The sequence below is a fragment of the Petromyzon marinus genome, chromosome 43 (genome assembly GCF_048934315.1).
Source record: "Petromyzon marinus isolate PM22_M1 ecotype Great Lakes invasive population chromosome 43, UKy_Petmar_22M1.pri1.0, whole genome shotgun sequence".
Classification (NCBI taxonomy): Eukaryota; Metazoa; Chordata; class Hyperoartia; order Petromyzontiformes; family Petromyzontidae; genus Petromyzon; species Petromyzon marinus.
This window is the reverse complement of record NC_133709.1, coordinates 8,951,450-8,967,393: the sequence shown is the minus strand read 5'-3', so window position 1 is coordinate 8,967,393 and position 15,944 is coordinate 8,951,450. Positions and strand designations below refer to the sequence as shown.

The 15,944-nt window shown below is 43.3% G+C and overlaps 10 non-coding genes and 1 pseudogene across 10 annotated transcripts; all 11 read left to right on the top strand.

Annotated features, from left to right (window-relative positions):
- The first annotated feature begins 751 nt into the window (after positions 1 to 751).
- LOC142930858 (5S ribosomal RNA) lies at positions 752 to 870 on the top strand. Its single transcript, XR_012946831.1, has one exon. It is a non-coding gene; the product is annotated as a 5S ribosomal RNA (ribosomal RNA).
- A 1,332-nt stretch (positions 871 to 2,202) lies between these two features.
- On the top strand, positions 2,203 to 2,321 carry LOC142930857 (5S ribosomal RNA). Its single transcript, XR_012946830.1, has one exon. It is a non-coding gene; the product is annotated as a 5S ribosomal RNA (ribosomal RNA).
- A 1,331-nt stretch (positions 2,322 to 3,652) lies between these two features.
- LOC116951711 (5S ribosomal RNA) lies at positions 3,653 to 3,771 on the top strand. Its single transcript, XR_004404284.2, has one exon. It is a non-coding gene; the product is annotated as a 5S ribosomal RNA (ribosomal RNA).
- Positions 3,772 to 5,097: 1,326 nt separating this feature from the next.
- Positions 5,098 to 5,216, top strand: LOC142930856 (5S ribosomal RNA). The gene has a single exon (XR_012946829.1). It is a non-coding gene; the product is annotated as a 5S ribosomal RNA (ribosomal RNA).
- Positions 5,217 to 6,541: 1,325 nt separating this feature from the next.
- LOC142930841 (5S ribosomal RNA) lies at positions 6,542 to 6,660 on the top strand. The gene has a single exon (XR_012946814.1). It is a non-coding gene; the product is annotated as a 5S ribosomal RNA (ribosomal RNA).
- A 1,329-nt stretch (positions 6,661 to 7,989) lies between these two features.
- LOC142930855 (5S ribosomal RNA) lies at positions 7,990 to 8,108 on the top strand. The gene has a single exon (XR_012946828.1). It is a non-coding gene; the product is annotated as a 5S ribosomal RNA (ribosomal RNA).
- A 1,324-nt stretch (positions 8,109 to 9,432) lies between these two features.
- Positions 9,433 to 9,541, top strand: LOC142930845 (5S ribosomal RNA; annotated as a pseudogene).
- A 1,336-nt stretch (positions 9,542 to 10,877) lies between these two features.
- On the top strand, positions 10,878 to 10,996 carry LOC142930854 (5S ribosomal RNA). Its single transcript, XR_012946827.1, has one exon. It is a non-coding gene; the product is annotated as a 5S ribosomal RNA (ribosomal RNA).
- A 1,330-nt stretch (positions 10,997 to 12,326) lies between these two features.
- On the top strand, positions 12,327 to 12,445 carry LOC142930853 (5S ribosomal RNA). The gene has a single exon (XR_012946826.1). It is a non-coding gene; the product is annotated as a 5S ribosomal RNA (ribosomal RNA).
- Positions 12,446 to 13,777: 1,332 nt separating this feature from the next.
- Positions 13,778 to 13,896, top strand: LOC142930852 (5S ribosomal RNA). The gene has a single exon (XR_012946825.1). It is a non-coding gene; the product is annotated as a 5S ribosomal RNA (ribosomal RNA).
- Positions 13,897 to 15,228: 1,332 nt separating this feature from the next.
- LOC142930832 (5S ribosomal RNA) lies at positions 15,229 to 15,347 on the top strand. Its single transcript, XR_012946805.1, has one exon. It is a non-coding gene; the product is annotated as a 5S ribosomal RNA (ribosomal RNA).
- The last annotated feature ends 597 nt before the right edge of the window (positions 15,348 to 15,944 follow it).

The window sequence follows — 15,944 nt, the reverse complement described above, 5'->3', positions numbered from 1 at the left end:
ACGGCAAAAAGGGGGCAAACAAAAAATATTTAATTCCTAGACTTGGAAATAATTAGAATTAAGCCACGACTAAAATATTAAAAGTGTGTGTGTTAACTTGTTTTTGGGTATTTGGCTGCTAGAAACTTCCACAACCACTTTGTTGAGCTGTCGTTTGTGGCCAGGACGTTTCTGAAGACGCGCTACATAGCTCAGTGGGCCTTACTTGGCAAAATAGAAATAGTAACGTTCTGCGCAGATTTCACTCTATCTTGAAGAGAGAGAATGACTCAGGTTCAGGGTAGATTGTGTGATGGCACCTGAAATGGTGATGTTTATGGAGGCTTCATCCAGCATTGGATTGACCATGGCTGATGATGATAATGACGATTTTTTTTTTACGATGGCTTGTTTTGTGCATTCTATGGGAAAGAAAGCTGGGACCATCAACCCACTTGCACTGGAGAACACTTTTAATTTCTGGGGGATTGAAACCCGCATTCCAACCGTGGGTCTCCGACCGCCATTATGCACCCTCACCCCCTCCCAAGAAATAAACCAGTTCACCAGAGATTAAAAAAAGAATTCAAGAAACCTCTATTACTAAATTTTACAGGTCCCATCGTTTCCTATTTCATTTGCTTAAAACAATGATCAGTAATGAGAAGAATCGGAACCCCAATACCAATGATGAGGTCCTAGTGCCGGATTTAGGAATCTGGATATTCTACCACAACTAAAGATGAATCTACTAAATCTTCACTGAGCTTACGCCTACGACCATATCACCCTGAATACGCCCGATCTCGTCCGATCTCGGAAGCTAAGCAGGGTCGAGCCTGGTTAGTACTTGGATGGGAGACCGCCTGGGAATACCAGGTGTTGTAGGCTTTTGTTGCCGGCTTTTGCCTCTTTCCGTCGGCAGGGGGAGCGCTGTCTTCCCCGCGTGTCGCTCACGCACAGCGGGGCTGGCGGGTTCTCGTCTCTAGGGGGCACCGCTAACTCGGCCTGAACAATCAGAAGGTAACTCAAAAACTAAATTTATATTTTTACCATGTGAGGCCCACTGAGCTATATTGCTCTTTTTCAGAAAAAACCTGGCCAGAAATTGTAGCTCAAAGAAGTGGCTTATTATCATGTGGACATTTCTAGCAGAAAGAAGCTCATTTCCCATCAAGCCCTTTGAGCTAAGTTGCTCTTTTGCAAGGGCGACTCGTCCGGAAGACATCGCAGTAATCCAGAATAAAAAAAAAAGATTAAGTAAAAATGATGTGAAATGACATTCACACTTAAACTTTTGTTATTTTATTCACAGAGTCACTTTTGATGATGACAAAGGTGGCAACATGGAGATATTTTTCTACCTACGCGACTTTACCGAAAGAACCAAAGAGTTTGAAGAAACTCGGTGGTTCCAAACACTTTGCGGCAGCTACCTTAAATGCGTTGATCCAAATTGACACTGACACTGTACGGCAAAAAGGGGGCAAACAAAAAATATTTAATTCCTAGACTTGGAAATAATTAGAATTAAGCCACGACTAAAATATTAAAAGTGTGTGTGTTAACTTGTTTTTGGGTATTTGGCTGCTAGAAACTTCCACAACCACTTTGTTGAGCTGTCGTTTGTGGCCAGGACGTTTCTGAAGACGCGCTACATAGCTCAGTGGGCCTTACTTGGCAAAATAGAAATAGTAACGTTCTGCGCAGATTTCACTCTATCTTGAAGAGAGAGAATGACTCAGGTTCAGGGTAGATTGTGTGATGGCACCTGAAATGGTGATGTTTATGGAGGCTTCATCCAGCATTGGATTGACCATGGCTGATGATGATAATGACGATTTTTTTTTTACGATGGCTTGTTTTGTGCATTCTATGGGAAAGAAAGCTGGGACCATCAACCCACTTGCACTGGAGAACACTTTTAATTTCTGGGGGATTGAAACCCGCATTCCAACCGTGGGTCTCCGACCGCCATTATGCACCCTCACCCCCTCCCAAGAAATAAACCAGTTCACCAGAGATTAAAAAAAGAATTCAAGAAACCTCTATTACTAAATTTTACAGGTCCCATCGTTTCCTATTTCATTTGCTTAAAACAATGATCAGTAATGAGAAGAATCGGAACCCCAATACCAATGATGAGGTCCTAGTGCCGGATTTAGGAATCTGGATATTCTACCACAACTAAAGATGAATCTACTAAATCTTCACTGAGCTTACGCCTACGACCATATCACCCTGAATACGCCCGATCTCGTCCGATCTCGGAAGCTAAGCAGGGTCGAGCCTGGTTAGTACTTGGATGGGAGACCGCCTGGGAATACCAGGTGTTGTAGGCTTTTGTTGCCGGCTTTTGCCTCTTTCCGTCGGCAGGGGGAGCGCTGTCTTCCCCGCGTGTCGCTCACGCACAGCGGGGCTGGCGGGTTCTCGTCTCTAGGGGGCACCGCTAACTCGGCCTGAACAATCAGAAGGTAACTCAAAAACTAAATTTATATTTTTACCATGTGAGGCCCACTGAGCTATATTGCTCTTTTTCAGAAAAAACCTGGCCAGAAATTGTAGCTCAACGAAGTGGCTCATTATCATGTGGACATTTCTAGCAGAAAGAAGCTCATTTCCCATCAAGCCCTTTGAGCCAAGTTGCTCTTTTGCAAGGGCGACTCGTCCGGAAGACATCGCAGTAATCCAGAATAAAAAAAGATTAAGTAAAAATTATGTAAAATGACATTCACACTTAAACTTTAGTTATTTTATTCACAGGGTCACTTTTGATGATGACAAAGGTGCCAACATGGAGATATTTTTCTACCTACGCGACTTTACCGAAGGAACCAAAGAGTATGAAGAAACTCGGTGGTTCCAAACACTTTGCGGCAGCTACCTTAAATGCGTTGATCCAAATTGACACTGACACTGTACGGCAAAAAGGGGGCAAACAAAACATATTTAATTCCTAGAATTGGAAATAATTAAAATTAATCCACGACTAAAATATTAAAAGTGTGTGTTTAACTTGTTTTTGGGTATTTGGCTGCTAGAAACTTCCACAACCACTTTGTTGAGCTGTCGTTTGTGGCCAGGACGTTTCTGAAGACGCGCTACATAGCTCAGTGGTCCTTACTTGGTAAAATAGAAATAGTAACGTTCTGCGCAGATTTCACTCTATCTTGAAGAGAGAGAATGACTCAGGTTCAAGGTAGATTGTGTGATGGCACCTGAAATGGTGATGTTTAGGGAGGCTTCATCCAGCAGTGGATTGACCATGGCTGATGATGATAATGACGATTTTTTTTTTTTACGATGGCTTGTTTTGTGCATTCTTTGGGAAAGAAAGCTGAGACCATCAACCCACTTGCACTGGAGAACACTTTTAATTTCTGGGGGATTGAAACCCGCATTCCAACCGTGGGTCTCCGACCGCCATTATGAACCCTCACCCCCTCCCAAGAAATAAAGCAGTTCACCAGAGATAAAAAAAAAGAATTCAAGAAACCTCTATTACTAAATTTTACAAGTCCCATTGTTTGCTATTTCATTTGCTTAAAACAATGATCAGTAATGAGAAGAATCGGAACCCCAATACCAATGATGAGGTCCTAGTGCCGGATTTAGGAATCTGGGTATTCTACCACAACTAAAGATGAATCTACTAAATCTCCACCAAGCTTTCGCCTACGACCATATCACCCTGAATACGCCCGATCTCGTCCGATCTCGGAAGCTAAGCAGGGTCGAGCCTGGTTAGTACTTGGATGGGAGACCGCCTGGGAATACCAGGTGTTGTAGGCTTTTGTTGCCGGCTTTTGCCTCTTTCCGTCGGCAGGGGGAGCGCTGTCTTCCCCGCGTGTTGCTCACGCACAGCGGGGTTGGCGGGTTCTCGTCTCTAGGGGGCACCGCTAACTCGGCCTGAACAATCAGAGGGTAACTCAAAAACTAAACTTATATTTTTACCATGTAAGGCCCGCTGAGCTATATTGCTCTTTTTCAGAAATAACCTGGCCAGAAATTGTAGCTCAACGAAGTGGCTTATTATCATGTGGACATTTATAGCAGAAAGAAGTTCATTTCCCATCAAGCCCTTTGAGCCAAGTTGCTCTTTTGCAAGGGCGACTCGTCCGGAAGACATCGCAGTAATCCAGAATAAAAAAAAAGATTGAGTGAAAATGATGTAACATGACATTCACACTTAAACTTTAGTTATTTTATTCACAGAGTCACTTTTGATGATGACAAAGGTGGCAACATGGAGATATTTTTCTACCTACGCGACTTTACCGAAAGAACCAAAGAGTATGAAGAAACTCGGTGGTTCCAAACACTTTGCGGCAGCTACCTTAAATGCGTTGATCCAAATTGACACTGACACTGTACGGCAAAAAGGGGGCAAAGAAAAAATATTTAATTCCTAGACTTGGAAATAATTAGAATTAAGCCACGACTAAAACATTAAAAGTGTGTGTTTAACTTGTTTTTGGGTATTTGGCTGCTAGAAACTTCCACAACCACTTTGCTGATCTGTCGTTTGTGGCCAGGACGTTTCTGAAGACGCGCTACATAGCTCAGTGGGCCTTACTTGGTAAAATAGAAATAGTAACGTTCTGCGCAGATTTCACTCTATCTTGAAGAGAGAGAATGACTCAGGTTCAGGGTAGATTGTGTGATGGCACCTGAAATGGTGATGTTTAGGGAGGCTTCATCCAGCAGTGGATTGACCATGGCTGATGATGATAATGACGATTTTTTTTATGATGGCTCGTTTTGTGCATTCTTTGGGAGAGAAAGCTGGGACCATCAACCCACTTGCACTGGAGAACACTTTTAATTTCTGGGGGATTGAAACCCGCATTCCAACCGTGGGTCTCCGACCGCCATTATGAACCCTCACCCCCTCCCAAGAAATAAACCAGTTCACCAGAGATAAAAAAAAAATTCAAGAAACCTCCATTACTAAATTTTAAAGGTCCCATTGTTTCCTATTTCATTTGCTTAAAACAATGATCAGTAATGAGAAGAATCGGAACCCCAATACCAATGATGAGGTCCTAGTGCCGATTTAGGAATCTGGGTATTCTACCACAACTAAAGATGAATCTACTAAATCTTCACTGAGCTTTCGCCTACGACCATATCACCCTGAATACGCCCGATCTCGTCCGATCTCGGAAGCTAAGCAGGGTCGAGCCTGGTTAGTACTTGGATGGGAGACCGCCTGGGAATACCAGGTGTTGTAGGCTTTTGTTGCCGGCTTTTGCCTCTTTCCGTCGGCAGGGGGAGCGCTGTCTTCCCCGCGTGTCGCTCACGCACAGCGGGCTGGCGGGTTCTCGTCTCTAGGGGGCACCGCTAACTCGGCCTGAACAATCAGAAGGTAACTCAAAAACTAAATTTATATTTTTACCATGTAAGGCCCACTGAGCTATATTGCTCTTTTTCCGAAATAACCTGGCCAGAAATTGTAGCTCTACGAAGTGGCTTATTATCACGTGGACATTTCTAGCAGAAAGAAGCTCATTTCCCATCAAGCCCTTTGAGCTAAGTTTCTCTTTTGCAAGGGCGACTCGTCCAGAAGACATCGCAGTAATCCAGAATAAAAAAAAAGATTAAGTAAAAATGATGTGAAATGACATTCACACTTAAACTTTAGTTATTTTATTCACAGAGTCACTTTTGATGATGACAAAGGTGGCAACATGGAGATATTTTTCTACCTACGCGACTTTAACGAAGGAACCAAAGAGTATGAAGAAACTCGGTGGTTCCAAACACTTTGCGGCAGCTACCTTAAATGCGTTGATCCAAATTGACACTGACACTGTACGGCAAAAAGGGGGCAAACAAAAAATATTTAATTCCTAGACTTGGAAATAATTAGAATTAAGCCACGACTAAAATATTAAAAGTGTGTGTTTAACTTGTTTTTGGGTATTTGGCTGCTAGAAACTTCCACAACCACTTTGTTGAGCTGTCGTTTGTGGCCAGGACGTTTCTGAAGACGCGCTACATAGCTCAGTGGGCCTTACTTGGTAAAATAGAAATAGTAACGTTCTGCGCAGATTTCACTCTATCTTGAAGAGAGAGAATGACTCAGGTTCAGGGTAGATTGTGTGATGGCACCTGAAATGGTGATGTTTAGGGGGGCTTCATCCAGCAGTGGATTGACCATGGCTGATGATGATGATGACGATTTTTTTTATGATGGCTCGTTTTGTGCATTCTTTGGGAGAGAAAGCTGGGACCATCAACCCACTTGCACTGGAGAACACTTTTAATTTCTGGGGGATTGAAACCCGGATTCCAACCGTGGGTCTCCGACCGCCATTATGAACCCTCACCCCCTCCCAAGAAATAAACCAGTTCACCAGAGATTTAAAAAAATTAAAGAAACCTCTATTACTAAATTTTACAGCTCCCATTGGTTCCTATTTCATTTGCTTAAAACAATGATCAGTAATGAGAAGAATCGGAACCCCAATACCAATGATGAGGTCCTAGTGCCGGATTTAGGAATCTAGGTATTCTACAACAACTAAAGATGAATGTACTAAATCTTCACTAAGCATTCGCCTACGACCATATCACCCTGAATACGCCCGATCTCGTCCGATCTCGGAAGCTAAGCATGGTCGAGCCTGGTTAATACTTGGATGGGAGACTGCCTGGGAATACCAGGTGTTGTAGGCTTTTGTTGCCGGCTTTTGCCTCTTTCCGTCGGCAGGGGGAGCGCTGTCTTCCCCGCGTGTCGCTCACGCACAGCGGGGCTGGTGGGTTCTCGTCTCTAGGGGGCACCGCTACCTCGACTGAAAAAGCAAAAGATTAATGCAAAACTACATTGATACTTTTTACCAGGTAAGGTCCACTGAGCTACATTGCTCTTTTTCAGAAGCGACCTGGCCAGAAATTGTAGCTCAACGAAGTGGCTCATTATCACGTGGACATTTCCAGCAGAAAGAAGCTCATTTCCCATCAAGCCCTTTGAGCCAAGTTGCTCTTTTGCAAGGGCGACTCGTCCGGAAGACATCGCAGTAATCCAGAATAAAAAAAAAGATTAAGTAAAAATGATGTGAAATGACATTCACACTTAAACTTTAGTTATTTTATTCACAGAGTCACTTTTGATGATGACAAAGGTGGCAACATGGAGATATTTTTCTACCTACGCGACTTTACCGAAGGAACCAAAGAGTTTGAAGAAACTCGGTGGTTCCAAACACTTTCCGGCAGCTACCTTAAATGCGTTGATCCAAATTGACACTGACACTGTACGGCAAAAAGGGGGCAAACAAAAAATATTTAATTCCTAGACTTGGAAATAATTAGAATTAAGCCACGACTAAAATATTAAAAGTGTGTGTTTAACTTGTTTTTGGGTATTTGGCTGCTAGAAACTTCCACAACCACTTTGTTGAGCGGTCGTTTGTGGCCAGGACGTTTCTGAAGACGCGCTACATAGCTCAGTGGGCCTTACTTGGTAAAATAGAAATAGTAACGTTCTGCAGAGATTTCACTCTATCTTGAAGAGAGAGAATGACTCAGGTTCAGGGTAGATTGTGTGATGGCACCTGAAATGGTGATGTTTAGGGAGGCTTCATCCAGCAGTGAATTGACCATGGCTGATGATGATGATAATGACGATTTTTTTTATGATGGCTCGTTTTGTGCATTCTTTGGGAGAGAAAGCTGGGACCATCAACCCACTTGCACTGGAGAACACTTTTAATTTCTGGGGGATTGAAACCCGGATTCCAACCGTGGGTCTCCGACCGCCATTATGAACCCTCACCCCCTCCCAAGAAATAAACCAGTTCACCAGAGATAAAAAAAAATTGAAGAAACCTCTATTACTAAATTTTACAGCTCCCATTGTTTCCTATTTCATTTGATTAAAACAATGATCAGTAATGAGAAGAATCGGAACCCCAATACCAATGATGAGGTCCTAGTGCCGGATTTAGGAATCCGGGTATTCTACCACAACTAAAGATGAATCTACTAAATCTTCACAAAGCATTTGCCTACGACCATATCACCCTGAATACGCCCGATCTCGTCCGATCTCGGAAGCTAAGCAGGGTCGAGCCTGGTTAGTACTTGGATGGGAGACCGCCTGGGAATACCAGGTGTTGTAGGCTTTTGTTGCAGGCTTTTGCCTCTTTCCGTCGGCAGGGGGAGCGCTGTCTTCCCCGCGTGTCGCTCACGCACAGCGGGGCTGGCGGGTTCTCGTCTCTAGGGGGCACCGCTAACTCGGCCTGAACAATCAGAAGGTAACTCAAAAACTAAATTTATATTTTTACCATGTGAGGCCCACTGAGCTATATTGCTCTTTTTCAGAAATAACCTGGCCAGAAATTGTAGCTCAACGAAGTGGCTTATTATCATGTGGACATTTCTAGCAGAAAGAAGCTCATTTCCCATCAAGCCCTTTGAGCTAAGTTGCTCTTTTGCAAGGGCGACTCGTCCGGAAGACATCGCAGTAATCCAGAATAAAAAAAAAGATTAAGTAAAAATGATGTGAAATGACATTCACACTTAAACTTTAGTTATTTTATTCACAGAGTCACTTTTGATGATGACAAAGGTGGCAACATGGAGATATTTTTCTACCTACGCGACTTTACCGAAAGAACCAAAGAGTATGAAGAAACTCGGTGGTTCCAAACGCTTTGCGGCAGCTACCTTAAATGCGTTGATCCAAATTGACACTGACACTGTACGGCAAAAAGGGGGCAAACAAAAAATATTTAATTCCTAGAATTGGAAATAATTAAGCCACGACTAAAATATTAATATTGTGTGTTTGACTTGTTTTGGGGTATTTGGCTGCTAGAAACTTCCACAACCACTTTGTTGAGCTGTCGTTTGTGGCCAGGACGTTTCTGAAGACGCGCTACATAGCTCAGTGGGCCTTACTTGGTAAAATAGAAATAGTAACGTTCTGCACAGATTTCACTTTATCTTGAAGAGAGAGAATGACTCAGGTTCAGGGTAGATTGTGTGATGGCAGGATCACCTGAAATGTGATGTTTACGGGGGCTTCATCCAGCAGTGGATTGACCATGGCTGATGATGATATTGACGATTTTTTTTATGATGGCTTGTTTTGTGCATTCTTTGGGAGTGAAAGCTGGGACCATCAACCCACTTGCACTGGAGAACACTTTACATTTCTAGGGGATTGAAACCCGGATTCCAACCATGGGTCTCCGACCGCCATTATGAACCCTCACCCCCTCCAAGAAATAAACCAGTTCACCAGAGATTAAAAACAAATTCAAGAAACCTCTATTACTAAATTTACAGGTCCCATTGTTTCCTATTTCATTTGATTAAAATAATGATCAGTAATGAGAAGAATCGGAACCCCAATACCAATGATGAGGTCCTAGTGCCGGATTTAGGAATCTGGGTATTCTACAACAACTAAAGATGAATCTACTAAATCTTCACTAAGCATTCGCCTACGACCATATCACCCTGAATACGCCTGATCTCGGAAGCTAAGCAGGTTCGAGCCTGGTTAGTACTTGGATGGGAGACCGCATGGGAATACCAGGTGTTGTAGGCTTTTGTTGCCGGCTTTTGCCTCTTTCCGTCGGCAGGGGGAGCGCTGTCTTCCCCGCGTGTCGCTCACGCACAGCGGGGCTGGCGGGTTCTCGTCTCTAGGGGGCACCGCTAACTCGGCCTGAACAATCAGAAGGTAACTCAAAAACTAAATTGATATTTTTACTATGTGAGGCCCATTGAGCTATATTGCTCTTTTTCAGAAATAACCTGGCCAGAAATTGTAGCTCAACGAAGTGGCTTATTATCATGTGGACATTTCTAGCAGAAAGAAGCTCATTTCCCATCAAGCCCTTTGAGCCAAGTTGCTCTTTTGCAAGGGCGACTCGTCCGGAAGACATCGCAGTAATCCAGAATAAAAAAAAAAGATTACGTAAAAATGATGTGAAATGACATTCACACTTAAACTTTAGTTATTTTATTCACAGAGTCACTTTTGATGATGACAAAGGTGGCAACATGGAGATATTTTTCTACCTACGCGACTTTACCGAAGGAACCAAAGAGTATGAAGAAACTCGGTGGTTCCAAACACTTTGCGGCAGCTACCTTAAATGCGTTGATCCAAATTGACACTGACACTGTACGGCAAAAAGGGGGCAAACAAAAAATATTTAATTCCTAGACTTGGAAATAATTAGAACTAAGCCACGACTAAAATATTAAAAGTGTGTGTTTAACTTGTTTTTGGGTATTTGGCTGCTAGAAACTTCCACAACCACTTTGTTGAGCGGTCGTTTGTGGCCAGGACGTTTCTGAAGACGCGCTACATAGCTCAGTCGGCCTTACTTGGTAAAATAGAAATAGTAATGTACTGCGCAGATTTCACTCTATCTTGAAGAGAGAGAATGACTCAGGTTCAGGGTAGATTGTGTGATGGCAGGATCACCTGAAATGGTGATGTTTAGGGGGGCTTCATCCAGCAGTGGATTGACCATGGCTGATGATGATAATGACGATTTTTTTTACGATGGCTTGTTTTGTGCATTCTTTGGGAGAGAAAGCTGGGACCATCAACCCACTTGCACTGGAGAACACTTTTAATTTCTGGTGGATTGAAGCCCGGATTCCAACCGTGGGTCTCCGACCGCCATTATGAACCCTCACCCCCTCCCAAGAAATAAACCAGTTCACCAGAGATTAAAAAAAAAAATTGAAGAAACCTCTATTACTAAATTTTACATCTCCCATTGTTTCCTATTTCATTTGCTTAAAACAATGATCAGTAATGAGAAGAATCAGAACCCCAATACCAATGATGAGGTCCTAGTGCCGGATTAAGGAATCTGGGTATTCTACCACAACTAAAGATGAATCTACTAAATCGTCACTAAGCTTTCGCCTACGACCATATCACCCTGAATACGCCCGATCTCGTCCGATCTCGGAAGCTAAGCAGGGTCGAGCCTGGTTAGTACTTGGATGGGAGACCGCCTGGGAATACCAGGTGTTGTAGGCTTTTGTTGCCGGCTTTTGCCTCTTTCCGTCGGCAGGGGGAGCGCTGTCTTCCCCGCGTGTCGCTCACGCACAGCGGGGCTGGCGGGTTCTCGTCTCTAGGGGGCACCGCTACCTCGGCCTGAACAATCAGAAGGTAACTCAAAAACTACATTTATATTTTTACCAGGTGAGGCCCACTGAGCTATATTGCTCTTTTTCAGAAATAACCTGGCCAGAAATTGTAGCTCAACGAAGTGGCTTATTATCATGTGGACATTTCTAGCAGAAAGAAGCTCATTTCCCATCAAGCACTTTGAGCTAAGTTGCTCTTTTGCAAGGGCGACTCGTCCGGAAGACATCGCGGTAATCCAGAATAAAAAAAAAAGATTAAGTAAAAATGATGTGAAATGACATTCACACTTAAACTTTAGTTATTTTATTCACAGAGTCACTTTTGATGATGACAAAGGTGGCAACATGGAGATATTTTTCTACCTACGCGACTTTACCGAAAGAACCAAAGAGTATGAAGAAACTCGGTGGTACCAAACACTTTGCGGCAGCTACCTTAAATGCGTTGATCCAAATTGCCACTGACACTGTACGGCAAAAAGGGGGCAAACAAAAAATATTTAATTCCTAGACTTGGAAATAATTAGAATTAAGCCACGACTAAAATATTAAAAGTGTGTGTTTAACTTGTTTTTGGGTATTTGGCTGCTAGAAACTTCCACAACCACTTTGTTGAGCTGTCGTTTGTGGCCAGGACGTTTCTGAAGACGCGCTACATAGCTCAGTGGGCCTTACTTGGTAAAATAGAAATAGTAACGTTCTGCGCAGATTTCACTCTATCTTGAAGAGAGAGAATGACTCAGGTTCAGGGTAGATTGTGTGATGGCACCTGAAATGGTGATGTTTAGGGAGGCTTCATCCAGCAGTGGATTGACCATGGCTGATGATGATAATGACGATTTTTTTTACGATGGCTTGTTTTGTGCATTCTTTGGGAGAGAAAGCTGGGACCATCAACCCACTTGCACTGGAGAACACTTTTAATTTCTGGGGGATTGAAACCCGGATTCCAACCGTGGGTCTCTGACCGCCATTATGAACCCTCACCCCCTCCCAAGAAATAAAGCAGTTCACCAGAGATAAAAAAAAAGAATTCAAGAATCCTCTATTACTAAATTTTACAGCTCCCATTGGTTCCTATTTCATTTGCTTAAAACAATGATCAGTAATGAGAAGAATCGGAACCCCAATACCAATGATGAGGTCCTAGTGCCGGATTTAGGAATCTGGGTATTCTACAACAACTAAAGATTAATCTACTAAATCTTCACTAAGCTTTCGCCTACGACCATATCACCCTGAATACGCCCGATCTCGTCCGATCTCGGAAGCTAAGCAGGGTCGAGCCTGGTTAGTACTTGGATGGGAGACCGCCTGGGAATACCAGGTGTTGTAGGCTTTTGTTGCCGGCTTTTGCCTCTTTCCGTCGGCAGGGGGAGCGCTGTCTTCCCCGCGTGTCGCTCACGCACAGCGGGGCTGGCGGGTTCTCGTCTCTAGGGGGCACCGCTAACTCGGCCTGAACAATCAGAAGGTAACTCAAAAACTAAATTCATATATTTTTACCATAAGAGGCCCACTGAGCTATATTGCTCTTTTTCAGAAATAGCCTGGCCAGAAATTGTAGCTCAACGAAGTGGCTTATTATCACGTGGACATTTCTAGCAGAAAGAAGCTCATTTCCCATCAAGCACTTTGAGCTAAGTTGCTCTTTTGCAAGGGCGACTCGTCCGGAAGACATCGCGGTAATCCAGAATAAAAAAAAAAGATTAAGTAAAAATGATGTGAAATGACATTCACACTTAAACTTTAGTTATTTTATTCACAGAGTCACTTTTGATGATGACAAAGGTGGCAACATGGAGATATTTTTCTACCTACGCGACTTTACCGAAAGAACCAAAGAGTATGAAGAAACTCGGTGGTACCAAACACTTTGCGGCAGCTACCTTAAATGCGTTGATCCAAATTGCCACTGACACTGTACGGCAAAAAGGGGGCAAACAAAAAATATTTAATTCCTAGACTTGGAAATAATTAGAATTAAGCCACGACTAAAATATTAAAAGTGTGTGTTTAACTTGTTTTTGGGTATTTGGCTGCTAGAAACTTCCACAACCACTTTGTTGAGCTGTCGTTTGTGGCCAGGACGTTTCTGAAGACGCGCTACATAGCTCAGTGGGCCTTACTTGGTAAAATAGAAATAGTAACGTTCTGCGCAGATTTCACTCTATCTTGAAGAGAGAGAATGACTCAGGTTCAGGGTAGATTGTGTGATGGCACCTGAAATGGTGATGTTTAGGGAGGCTTCATCCAGCAGTGGATTGACCATGGCTGATGATGATAATGACGATTTTTTTTACGATGGCTTGTTTTGTGCATTCTTTGGGAGAGAAAGCTGGGACCATCAACCCACTTGCACTGGAGAACACTTTTAATTTCTGGGGGATTGAAACCCGGATTCCAACCGTGGGTCTCTGACCGCCATTATGAACCCTCACCCCCTCCCAAGAAATAAAGCAGTTCACCAGAGATAAAAAAAAAGAATTCAAGAATCCTCTATTACTAAATTTTACAGCTCCCATTGGTTCCTATTTCATTTGCTTAAAACAATGATCAGTAATGAGAAGAATCGGAACCCCAATACCAATGATGAGGTCCTAGTGCCGGATTTAGGAATCTGGGTATTCTACAACAACTAAAGATTAATCTACTAAATCTTCACTAAGCTTTCGCCTACGACCATATCACCCTGAATACGCCCGATCTCGTCCGATCTCGGAAGCTAAGCAGGGTCGAGCCTGGTTAGTACTTGGATGGGAGACCGCCTGGGAATACCAGGTGTTGTAGGCTTTTGTTGCCGGCTTTTGCCTCTTTCCGTCGGCAGGGGGAGCGCTGTCTTCCCCGCGTGTCGCTCACGCACAGCGGGGCTGGCGGGTTCTCGTCTCTAGGGGGCACCGCTAACTCGGCCTGAACAATCAGAAGGTAACTCAAAAACTAAATTCATATATTTTTACCATAAGAGGCCCACTGAGCTATATTGCTCTTTTTCAGAAATAGCCTGGCCAGAAATTGTAGCTCAACGAAGTGGCTTATTATCACGTGGACATTTCTAGCAGAAAGAAGCTCATTTCCCATCAAGCCCTTTGAGCCAAGTTGCTCTTTTGCAAGGGCGACTCGTCCGGAAGACATCGCAGTAATCCAGAATAAAAAAAAAGATTAAGTAAAAATGATGTAAAATGACATTCACACTTAAACTTTAGTTATTTTATTCACAGAGTCACTTTTGATGATGGCAAAGGTGGCAACATAGAGATATTTTTCTACCTACGCGACTTTACCGAAAGAACCAAAGAGTATGAAGAAACTCGGTGGTTCCAAACACTTTGCAGCAGCTACCTTAAATGCGTTGATCCAAATTGACACTGACACTGTACGGCAAAAAGGGGGCAAACAAAAAATATTTAATTCCTAGACTTGGAAATAATTAGAATTAAGCCACGACTAAAATATTAAAAGTGTGTGTTTAACTTGTTTTTGGGTATTTGGCTGCTAGAAACTTCCACAACCACATTGTTGAGCTGTCGTTTGTGGCCAGGACGTTTCTGAAGACGCGCTACATAGCTCAGTGGGCCTTACATGCTATAATAGAAATAGTAACGTTCTGCGCAGATTTCACTCTATCTTGAAGAGAGAGAATGACTCAGGATCAGGGTAGATTGTGTGATGGCACCTGAAATGGTGATGTTTAGGGAGGCATCATCCAGCAGTGGATTGACCATGGCTGATGATGATAATGACGATTTTTTTTTACGATGGCTCGTTTTGTGCATTCTTTGGGAGAGAAAGCTGCGACCATCAACCCACTTGCACTGGAGAACACTTTACATTTCTGGGGGATTGAAACCCGGATTCCAACCGTGGGTCTCCGACCGCCATTATGAACCCTTACCCCCTCCCAAGAAATAAACCAGTTCACCAGAGATAAAAAAAACAATTTCAAGAAACCTCTATTACTACATTTTACAGGTCCCATTGTTTCCTATTTCATTTGATTAAAACAATGATCAGTAATGAGAAGAATCGGAACCCCAATACCAATGATGAGGTCCTAGTGCCGGATTTAGGAATCTGGGTATTCTACCACAACGAAAGATGAATGTACTAAATCTTCACTAAGCTTTCGCCTACGACCATATCACCCTGAATACGCCCGATCTCGTCCGATCTCGGACGCTAAGCAGGGTCGAGCCTGGTTAGTACTTGGATGGGAGACCCCCTGGGAATACCAGGTGTTGTAGGCTTTTGTTGCCGGCATTTTGCCTCTTTCCGTCGGCAGGGCGAGCGCTGTCTTCCCCGCGTGTCGCTCACGCACGGCGGGGCTGACGGGTTCTCGTCTCTAGGGGGCACCGCTAACTCGGCCTGAACAATCAGAAGGTAACTCAAAAACTAAATTTATATTTTTACCATGTGAGGTCCACTGAGCTATATTGCTCTTTTTCAGAAATAACCTGGTCAGAAATTGTAGCTCAACGAAGTGGCTTATTATCATGTGGACATTTCTAGCAGAAAGAAGCTCATTTCCCATCAAGCCCTTTGAGCTAAGTTGCTCTTTTGCAAGGGCGACTCGTCCGGAAGACATCGCAGTAATCCAGAATAAAAAAAAAGATTAAGTAAAAATGATGTAAAATGACATTCACACTTAAACTTTAGTTATTTTATTCACAGAGTAACTTTTGATGATGACAAAGGTGGCAACATGGAGATACTTTTCTACCTACGCGACTTTACCGAAGGAACCAAAGAGTATGAAGAAACTCGGTGGTTCCAAACACTTTGCGGCAGCTACCTTAAATGCGTTGATCCAAATTGACACTGACACTGTACGGCAAAAAGGGGGC